The sequence below is a fragment of the Hypomesus transpacificus genome, chromosome 1 (genome assembly GCF_021917145.1).
Source record: "Hypomesus transpacificus isolate Combined female chromosome 1, fHypTra1, whole genome shotgun sequence".
NCBI classification, from domain to species: Eukaryota; Metazoa; Chordata; class Actinopteri; order Osmeriformes; family Osmeridae; genus Hypomesus; species Hypomesus transpacificus.
Window position 1 is genome coordinate 9,272,430 of NC_061060.1, and position 10,896 is coordinate 9,283,325.

Sequence of the window (10,896 nt, forward strand, 5' to 3'; positions counted from 1 at the left end):
GATCACTGAATTTCACAATCCACTGCTCTGTGCAAGGAGCAAGGAGGGAAAACAATTGTCCTTGCGTCAACAGTAGTTTAATTCATGGGTAATTTCCCCACTGCTAGACGCAGGACAGAGTGACACTGCGGAGATGTAGATAGAGAGACAGAGTGAACGATGGGGGAGGGAGGCCGTACAGTGGTTTGGATCCATCCACGAATGTGATGCTTTGTCTGTTACAGCTGCAGTATGATTCATCTATAAACTCCTTGTTGGGATTTTACCTGCATTCGGTTTCCATTCACAAGTTTTAGCGAACTATACGTTTGGAATCCCATTCATTCAAGTCACGCTATAAAGTCTCTGTGTTTCTTTATGCAAAGGAGATTTATATTACAGTATCTCACTCAAGAGGTAGGTACGGTTTGTTTATGTCACTCTACTGACGACACAGAAGCATTTCTTGGAATGTTTTTCACCTGTAAAGAGCTGTAACGCACAGGCAAATGTACAGTCTAGATGTGTGTGACAGCTCTCCTGGAAAAGAAGCAGCCCCTGTTTAAACAAAGGCTTTCGTCTGAGGCAATACGGGACAGTAGTTAACACACAAGATACTTCACACCCTGCAGACATGAGCTACAACCCCCCTCGCCCTCTCCCCCTGCCACTAGCCACCTCATTAAGTTTGGCCAACGCGCAATTTAACCCAAACGGAAACAACTGTTCCCCTCTGGCCCGAGCTGCAGTCAGGCTCTTAAACTCACCCATCAATACGCCTTCACGCCTCGGTCACGACTGCCAGCCGGGAGCTTGGCGGGCTGTATCAGGCTGCATCAGAAAGCGCTCATAAAGGTAACCACAACCACGCACTAGCCACGCAACAGCCTGTCTGACCCCAATGTGACCTCAGTCTTAGATACTTGGAAATACTCAATTTTACCTCCTTCTCCGCTTACCTCCGCAGGGCTCAGTACTAGGCTTAACTCTTGGTGGATAAAGCGGGACTTTCCTTAAAGCAACCCCGTGGATTTACAGCTTCTTACCCAGGCACAGTGTGCAGCTAGAACCTAAGACCCATTTGCCTTGTTAGCATTTTCTTGAATTCTCACGGAGGAAAATGCTGTTAGTGATATGTTAGGTTCACCTGTAAACAGGCATGGCTCTAACGTTTGTAACATGTTGGTGTCATAATAATAATTGTGAAAATCAATAGGGCTGCCATGAGTTTCACCTGTGTCTGTTTCTTGTGTAATGTTCAGAATGAAAGTAATACTGTACATATCCTTTGTACAGTGCATTCAGTGTGTTGAGTCTGTGTGTCATTTTATTTCTCATTAACTATTGCTAGAAAATAATTGGCTCTATGAGAGTGAGAGGGTAAAAAGTTCAGGGTAAAGACGACCCATGTAAATTGAATCCAGGCACCAGCGTGAGAATTGCATGAGGAAGATGTGGGCTCTGTGTTCCAGGTGTCAGTGCGTCGCTCATCAGTATTGCTTCCACCCACGCTGGCCTTGCTCTGGGGTGAATCTTGGATCCTCTTCTTTACGCACACATGAGGAAACATCAGAAATTCCCACTTTAGAAAGGTAAGAACTAGCAATTTGATGTCATGAATAGGGGGTATTTCTATTGCTTAGCAGTGAGTTAATTTAACCAATTTAATTTGGGCACATGCACAATGAGCTGTTTGTGAACTGGCCTCTAACTTCTGGTCTTTACGTTTCAGTTACCATAAAATATCAGGTTTAAATGACTTAATTTGTGTTCATGAGTATCCATAATAAATTAACACATTAATTGCTTCTTCTTTTTGATGGGCATCCGGGGTAAAACAGTAAGGACAGATTTATTGTGAACCCATCACATATTCAAACATTATCTACAGTAACCCCTATATATGCACACAACCGCCAGTGCAGAACAAGCAAGGAGTTCACTTCTCTGACATCACAGGTAGGAAGGACTGGTTTCTGTCAGCCCATTGTAAACCAGAGAGAGTTAAAAAGTAATCCTCTGGCAAAATCGAAGGATGATAAATAAATCATCTATTTAAGGGATTAACTGTAATAACAGTGAAGCAACTCCCAGTCGCCAACCCCCAAACAACTGAATCATAACACATGTATCAGGTAGGTGTTGGTTTTGTTATTTAAAATATACCAAAAGTGCCAAATATGTCATGGCAATACCCATCATTGTAGCTCTGTCCCCCCTGTTTCCCTGTGTTAGATGAGGATGGGATATGATATGCTCAAAGCTGGGCAACTAATCTGGTATTTCACCTCGGTGATAGATAGGAAAGATATATTTTTTTTTACTTAGGAGTGGACACTAAGAGGATTATAGTATGGAAACGGATGTGTGCCGGATTTTTAATCCACTCGTGCTTAACCCTTCCAAGCTTCCCGATCTGCTGGATTCCTAGTCTCTCCTTTGATAACGGCTTCTGCCAGAACCAGGCCAGCAACTGTTCCACAACCTCCTGGTGCTCCCGGAGGAAGCAGAGCTGATAATTGGCCAAAGGGGCTTGGGTTTGATTATGATGCCTGTCCGGTGGTAAAACAACACCATTTGGGGTATCCACTGCTTTAATCTGTGTTGCAGACTAGCATTTAACTGTGTACATGTGTGTAGTTGTGTATGTGGGTGTGTGGAGGGGGGTACACACAACACTCCAAGACTTAACTGCTTGACAGTAGAAGGCAATTCTTCCTGTAATATTAACAATTTAGCCAGTGGTGGGTGATTACAGGCTACTTGTATGTGATCAACAGCGATGCAGATACATGACCTTTTGTACTGTATAGAAGGTGGAGCAAAAGGAGTTAATATGAATATACTGCTGTTATGTCTGGTATTTATAGGAATAATCTTGTCACAAAATGAACTCATCACTCAACAGACAGCTGTTACTTTGCCTATACTTCCTAGAAAAGCAGTCAAGCTAAAGATAGATATGCAGCTATTGGCAGCTCCGCCTTCCTGGTCTATCCCAGGGGGTGTACGCTTCGCTAACCCTCCAATCTTTGCTCCCTCTGGGGGCTGAACCCTCGTGACCTCATATTGAACTCACAGGAGGTCCAGGCAACCTTACAGAAGGTCAGTGGCGCCATTTAAAGAGCCGTCAGAGTAAGGTGGCCAGGCAACAACAGATGTCAATCTTCATTACCTGGGATCTACCGCCTCTCCAAATTCAAAATTATCCCCTAATTAGGAAGAAAAATGAAGCAGAGGAACATTTTGAAGTTGACATCCTAATTAATTAATTCTCACCGATTTGTACTCCCACTTCATGTCACCTTGGAAACCACTTATGTGTTTTGCAGTGCATAATTAGTCCGGAGAGCTGTTTAATACAATAGACTTATTGACACATTCCAGCAGTACTGTGAAATTACAATTGGATGTTCTTTCTCAAATAAGTTGTGGTGAATTGCAAGTTGAGCCCTTTATCCATTGTAATCATGGAGATGTTTATAAGCCGATATCTTCTTACAATATATTACAGGTATATGGCGACTCATTCACGGAGAGACATAAAGCGGATGTAAAACAAAAATATGGTTTAATAGCGCTGGGAGAAATGCCAGTAGAAGCTGGGTTTGTGTATGCATACAACCACCTTATTTATTTGTAACACACACCAGCATACATATACAAACATACATCAACATACACACACCAACATAGACACACCAACAACAAGCCACAGCAGAGATGAGATCAGAGTTCAATGATGCACGCTGGTTCAGTTCAATACAGCTTTTTTTGTGGTTGCTGTAAGCACTCTATTGTAACTAATTCGTTAACCAATTGAATATACAGATGGCTTGATAAATAACCTCAATCATTACCATGTCTACAATCAGTCGAGGACAGAGAGAGAGAGAGAGAGAGAGAGAGAGAGAGAGAGAGAGAGAGAGAGAGAGCATTCTGCATTCTTCATCTACCATAGCATCAGCTGGTACAACTCCTTTTTTTCTAAATGTATGTCACTCTGGCTTAGAGTCACCAGCCTCCTTTGGTGTGATTTTTCCACTTGGCAGTGTGATTAACGCTTGTGATTTGTTAAATTTGGGTTACCCAGAAAGCATCAGCACAAGACAGAGTGATTTCTAAAATCTTGTTTGTTCTGCAATTGACCATAGAATGGGGCGTATACAAGGTCACCTCAGTCTAGTCCTTCCACTTCTGTTAGACATACAATACATATATCAGCACTATAACATACAATGCATACACCAACACTATAACATACAATACATACACCAACACTATAACATACAATACATATATCAGCACTATAACATACAATACATACACCAACACTATAACATACAATACATACACCAACACTATAACATACAATACATACACCAACACTATAACATACAATACATACACCAACACTATAACATACAATACATTCACCAACACTATAACATACAATACATACACCAGCACTATAACATACAATACATACACCAGCACTATAACATACAATACATACACCAGCACTATAACATACAATACATACGCCAGCACTATAACATACAATACTTACACCAGCACTATAACATACAATACATACACCAGCACTAAAACATACAATACATACGCCAGCACTATAACATACAATACATACACCAGCACTATAACATACAATACATACACTAGCACTATAACATACAATACATTCACCAACATTATAACATACAATACATACACCAGCACTATAACATACAATACATACACCAGCACTATAACATACAATACATACACCAGCACTATAACATACAATACATTCACCAACACTATAACATACAATACATACACCAGCACTATAACATACAATACATACGCCAGCACCATAACATACAATACATACACCAGCACTATAACATACAATACATATATCAGCACTATAACATACAATACATACACCAGCACTATAAAATCCGTTCTGTCATGCACCAACACACATTGATTACTGTGTGAGGGCATGGATGTGTTAGTGTGTGCATTTGTGTATTTTGTGCATTTTAAGTCTGTCTTTGGCTCTGTGTGCGTATTCATAAAGGAGCATGCAAGTCTGTCGTGTCCTTGTAAATATGTTCTGTGTGTGTATGTGAGTGTATGGCACTTGTGTGTGCGTCCGTCCTTGTGTGTGTGTGTGTGTGTGTGTGTGTGTGTGTGTGTGTGTGTGTGTGTGTGTGTGTGTGTGTGTGTGTGTGTGTGTGTGTGTGACTGTTCATGTGACAGTCTAGCTCAAGAAAGAAAAGAAAGAAGGCAAGTGTCTTGAATAATTGTCAGCACAGCTCCTGTTCTGTGAATATAGTACAGTAGGCTGAGATTTGTTCGTTCTCAGTCTCCTCTCCCTCACTTGACTGGCTTCAACTGCTTGGTAAATTGTCAGCCAACCTACAAAGAGGATTATGGGCCCTAAGGGACTCAGAGGAAACTGCACCACTGGCAGTTTTATGAGGTGGGGCTTCGGAGCCTAGACGACGCCACACTCAAGTATGATGACAGCCGGAAGGGGAGATGTGCAGCAGCCTTTTCTTACATTAGGCATCCAAAACTACATCCAAAACTACAACTCCCAAATTCCACCTGCTGAAGACACTTCCTTGACACAAAGGTCAAGTCAATGTTGAATTCTGGTCAGTAAACAATCATACTGTGTGGTCTATTGCTAATAGGTTCAGAGTCAGACCTGCACATGCTGTATGCAACAGCTGTTTCGCCACCTTAGTTATTTTCATCATTAGCCAAATACGTCAGCCATTTTTCTCAAATTTCATGACATTTATTATTCCTTGTCACTTGACTTGTGACAATTGTCAGACTTGAATTCTATCATTTTACTGTGCCCAATGAAATGTGATGTATTACGATCGTTCAATATTTGCACAGCATGTAGTTCTGTGCAACAAAAAAAAGACTTGAGGAAGTACACGAACGTGGTAGACGTCACGGACTGAATTTAGTCGGTCGGTTTTGCGTCTGCTGCTTCATGTTTAGAACCCCGGGGTGTCACAATGACGAGGGGATAGAACATGTGCACGCGCAGGACGTTCAGGAAAGCCTTCCTACTTTGAAGTGGTTATTAATACACAGAGAATGTTGCTGCGGGGATCAGGACGAGCTGCCAGTGAGAAGCGCTTGCGGAGAGCTGCAGCAACATCTTCACCAGTCTTATTTTTCTCCCACTGCCAGCCAGGTCATAGTAATGTGTACTGCAAGTATGTGGGAACACTCGAGGTGCCTCCGTATAATTTAAATTAAGCTGTCCGTGAGATAGTGCGAGACAGCGTATATACCTAGCCTTCTACGTTTCCGTGTGCCATCTGGGAGTTCATTTCGTGAGAACGCTTCTTCTTTTTTTTCTTCATCATTTTATTTTAAATGTGTTTTGGTATGCAACTCCTCTTTGAATGAAGAACCCTCTCCTTCCATGTTAAGAATCTTATGTTGTGTGCCTTGCGTTATGCTGCATGATAAAGATTCATGGAGCATCAATAAACATGAATGGATTTTGTACAGGTGCTTAATCAGTAGAATCCAGGCCACAAGTCACACATTGCTACAGCGGCGCACTCGCATGCGATTGGTGTTGCGTTGGTTTCTTTCAACGCATGCATGAAGTAAACAGCTAAACGAGATTGTGTACTTGTGGAGTCTCACAGCCGGATGCGCTGGTGCTGATGAATAATTAATGAACAGGACAGGAGCTGTAACCATTGGGAGACAGTTCTCTGATGAATGATCACTGGCTCCGCTGGGTCTGTATTTGCATAGGAAATGGAAACGTGGAGAATGGCCGCCTGGCGGTACAGAAGGAACGGAACGTATGCGTGACTGCTGAGTCGGCGTTCTGCTAATGTTATAATCTACCGCTCTGCCTGTCAAGGGAGACCACACGTAGACACACGTGGAAGGGGGGTGGTGGTAGTGGGGGGGTTGCTATCTCAATGAGAATGAATCTTTCTGTGACGTTGTTGGCTGAATTGTCTGGTTCAATATAAACTGTGATTACTATATTTTCTCTGTTCTGCCATGCAGTACAGCTGTTCCACTAATTTCCACATTCATTACTGGCTGACAGCTATTAACACAGAAACTAAGCTCAGATGCAGAAGTGGTGAAATGTCTCTGCAAACCTTCACATAATGTCCCATTAAAATAATGAGGTTACCATCACTGATTACTGTTGCAGACAATTTCTCATTAGAATGAGCAGCAATGTTGCACTCTTGTTCTTTTTAAAGAATAGACTCTAGTTAATGTAAACACAGATATTTACAGGGCTGCATGTATACATGACATGCTAAGTCATCTTAAGTTATTAAGTATATCTGTTGGATATGTATTTTAATATCCACGGGTATTCTTGATGAATGGTAATTCTGCAGTGGTGATACTGCAACACATGTCCTTAAGTATGCCACATCCACACTGCTAACTAGCTAGTCGCAATATGTAATATGAATTTATACTTATGTCTGGCTGTTGAGCATATTTGTCCAAGTTGTGATGTGACCTCCGTGTTACATGTGTGCTGCCTCCTCCTCCTCGGCCATTAAGAAATAAGAGGATACACCTGGGCGGCGTGTTGCTTCCCCTTTTAAGAGGACGTCGGAGGGAGAGAGGAGACCCTTCCTTTTGTCCGCAGCACGTTTGTTTGAGTTGTGGCAACCTTTTTGACTTTTGTTACGTAATACACCTTTCAACACTACACACTGACATGAGTCACCCAAACACAGGTACACCACTGATTTACTGACTTACATGCTTCATCTTTGGCTATGTTCCGTTAGTATTATTTAATAAATGGTCACAGCAGATCACCCTCGCGCATGTGTTCCCTTCGTTTTGCCTCGAACCACTGAGCCGGGTTCGTGACACATGGCTGAAAATGTCTGACACACCAACCAAACCATCTCAGGTGACTTAAGTGCCCTTGCTATGCCTAAACAAAAGACAATTATCCATCTGGTCAACATCTGGACCTGGGCACAAAGGTCACATATTTTGATAGTTGTCGTCAGACTAATTATTCTAAGTTTAAATTCAACTTCTTCAAAGTTCAAAAACAGTACAGAAAGCAGAGAAAGTCTTGGTACAAATAGGAGTTTCTCCAGAGTAACAATGTAAATTTTTACACCGTCACCCCTTCACTATCCTTGCCACAGAAGGTAGGTGAGCATGGGGATCTGGGTGCCATAATCTGCACCCTGCACAAGGTGACTATGATGCTGTCACTGTCAAGATGCAAGTGGAAGACCCCTACTCCCCCCCCCCCCCCCCACACAGACACACGCATATACACACAGAAATGTATCCCTGTCAATGTCACCATGCTGCTTAGGCAGCCACTATCCTGACCAGACACCGGCAGTATCTCTCTCAATTTGATCAGCTTTTGGAGCCGGCTTAATCTTGTCAGGGCCTGACAATGACGCCTGATCTTCTCTTTTCTTCGTAGCACGGGAATCGGCCTACAGCTCAGGCCTATTCAAATAGCCCAGATTCCCTGTTGGAATCCATAATCATTTCTATTAAGAATTTTGAAAGTATCAAACACTCTCAAGTAAAGGCGCTGATCTGCATTCATCCCTAACATAAGCCGGCCCCAGTGAATACAAAACGGAGCCCTCTAAATTCCAAAGACCCCCCCCCCCCTCCCCAACACACCCCACCCTTTTTAACTCTAGAAGATATGCATAAAGGATAGAATAAGGGAGAGAGGGAAGTCATTTCTCCTTTGAAAAGAGACTGGAGACAAGTGTCTTTCAGAGCTCTCGGGGAACGCAAAGTAGACGGAGAGAGACAGAGAGAGAGTGAGGGAGAGACAAAGCAGCAGGATTCAACATTACCACAGGGCCACTTAAAATCCTCCACAGAGGGCACTTAATAGAGCCATTTGTAATAAAGCGTTCCTCTCACCACATTGGCAGGGTAAGAAAGAGCTGAGAGTGGGTGTTGAGCTGCCCACAGTCTATCTGCTTTACCACAGAGACAGTGGGCTCTATTCATCTCCCATGTTGCAAAATGTCATATCCTCAGTCTCCTGCTGTTGGCGTAACAGTCATTCAGTGAAAATATTAGCAAGTTGTATGATACTAAACAACATAACAGGCTAAATATGATAAAGATGGGCAATTTGTTTTATTTGTAGTACTGTAACTGTTTCCATAGTTACCGCACTGGAGGCGTGCAAAGTGAATGTGAATGGTGGTCTGGTGAAGGAGAGTTGTACAGGGGTCCTCCTGTCTGTTTCCCATTTCCTTATAAGAACCTACTGGCCATCATTATGTCTCACCACAGTGTCGTAAACTACTATGTAATAATACAATGGTGTTGCTTTGCGCTGTTAAACCTTTGTTTTTAAATACACAAACATCATGAGATTCCTCTGCCTTAATCGTCAAACTTTGGATTTTAGACATTACATTTAATTAATGGTTCAACTGATGGTTAAAGTGTACTGCAATTCCTATTAAGCCTTATTGGAGAGTAAGTGTTTTATGCGCATTTAAATCCACACTATCATATTTCAAGTGGTGCGTGAGCCAGCATTTGCTTTCCGTTCTGCTCTGTGAATTACAGCATTAATTTATGATATCTTTAAATGTATTCTTTTTACAGGGAGGCTAAACTTCTTCTGAAGGTGAGAGGGATCACCGTTTTAACTGAGTCATGAGTGGAGGCTGGCCAACTGTCAGAGTATATCAGACAGGAATTCAAAACAAATGAACCCAATCAGATGAAGTTGTTTTTTTCATGGATGATGTGTTGCTGAAACCAATATTGGCACGGAAGGGACAAAGAGGAGAATGGCTAGACATCTGCCTCAGCGATCATTTCCACCCACCAAACTTGGGTTACATATCTTACTTTACCAATGTACTGTACTGGGAGATTGTGGTAAAGACTGGGGTGTCCTGGATTCACTGATGGATCCGAATTCTTTTTGAAAGCACACCTTTTGGTTACAGCAACAATATATAGAATGTGCACTTTGAAAAGGGATATTTGAAAATGTAACGGATTGTGTGAGGTTATCTGCCCCAAGTACTAACCTGGCCCTAAGGGAGTGTCAGCACCAGCCCTTCATCTTCCTGTCTGGTCGTTCCTGTGCTTCTCTGGCTGTTGAGGTGGTGAGAGGGCCCTGGAGTTGCTGGGCAGCAGGGCCCAGCAATATGGAAGCTCTCAGCTTTTTTGTCTCAAAAGCTTAAATCTGCACCAGCACCAGAAATTGGCCAGGAGTTGAAAGAGAATTGGTGAAAGAGAGAGAGAGAGAGAGATAGATAGAGAGAGAGAGAGAAAGAGAGTGAGTGAAGTCAAAGTACCCACCCACCTTTTCACCATTCCTTATTCTTTTTCTTTCCCTCTTTCCCTATTTCTGTCCCTTTCTCTCTGTCCCTCTGTCTCCGTCCCTCCCTCCATATCCTTCAATCTCTCTCCATCTCGGACCCCTTTAATGATGACTCTATCTGAGTCCTGTTGCAAGGAGGAGCAGTGTGGACTTGAGGCCCTCCTGCTCCCAGGTATCAGAGTTGCAGCTCACGCTCCCGTGTTCTCTCTCTCGCTCTGCCTTTCATCTCGCAGCCCAGCCTCGGCTCCGCTGCTCATTTGCTGTTTATCCTTAAGTATGCACAAGTGGAATAATTTACCCCTGTCCTGGTTTTACACTGGACTAGAAAATGATCTGTCACATTTTCACCCCTGATTATCCCCAGAAAGCACAGCAAATAGTCAAAGAACATTCAAAAGAAAGATGCTATTTAAAATCTTTTTAGGGAAAACATCTCTGTGAAGCATGATAAATTAACCGTAACCGAATGGGGAGTGACTGTTTTCTCAAAGCATGGTGAGGAAAAGACATAAAGGCTAAAAGTATGTTTG